The sequence below is a fragment of the Terrapene carolina genome, unplaced genomic scaffold, assembly GCF_002925995.2.
Source record: "Terrapene carolina triunguis isolate 2854851 unplaced genomic scaffold, T_m_triunguis-2.0 Scaffold565, whole genome shotgun sequence".
NCBI classification, from domain to species: domain Eukaryota; kingdom Metazoa; phylum Chordata; order Testudines; family Emydidae; genus Terrapene; species Terrapene triunguis.
The window spans coordinates 42,712-43,412 of record NW_020664916.1 but is presented as its reverse complement, the minus strand read 5'-3'; positions in this window follow the sequence as shown (position 1 = coordinate 43,412).

Below are 701 nucleotides of genomic sequence, written 5' to 3'. Positions count from 1 at the left end.
GGCTGAGCTGGGGGCACTGGTGCTGTCCTGCTGGGACACTCCGGGGCGGCTCTGTGGGGGCTCCGGTCCAGGCACACCAGCAGATCCTCCCTGGGGCAGACTAGGTCCCGCTGGGTTTGTCCCGCTTTAGCTGTGGGACAGGAAAGGGCCCTGGCCAGCATCAAGTGCCCTCCATGTGACGCAGGGGGCAGCCGGGATGGTGACAAGGATCCCCTCTGGCCTGGGAACTGCTCCGTACTGACCTCCCTGCCCACACTGCAGGGGACAGAGTGAACTGGGCATGATGGGAGTGAAGGCTCAGGGCTGGGGTGGCGGGATTGAGGGTATGGGGCTGGCAGGGAGTGAGGGCGCAAGGCTGGGGGGGTAAGGGTGTAGGACGGGGGGGTGGAGTTGAGGGTGGCGGGGCTGGTGTCTGGGGATAGCAGGGGGTGAGAGCACATGATTGGGGGCAGCAGGGGTAAGGGCGTGGGGCTGAGGAGTGGCAGGGGGTGAGGATGCAGGACTGGGGGCAGCGGGGTTGAGAGCGCAGGGCTTGCGGTGGCAGGGGGTGAGGGTGCAGGACTGGGGCAGCGGTACCGAGGGTGGCGGGGTTGAGGGCGTGCAGCTGAGAGGTGGCAAGAGGTGAGGACGCAGGACTGGGAACGGCGGGGTTAAGGGCATGGGGCTGATGGTGGCAGGGGGTGAGGGTGCAGGACTGGGGG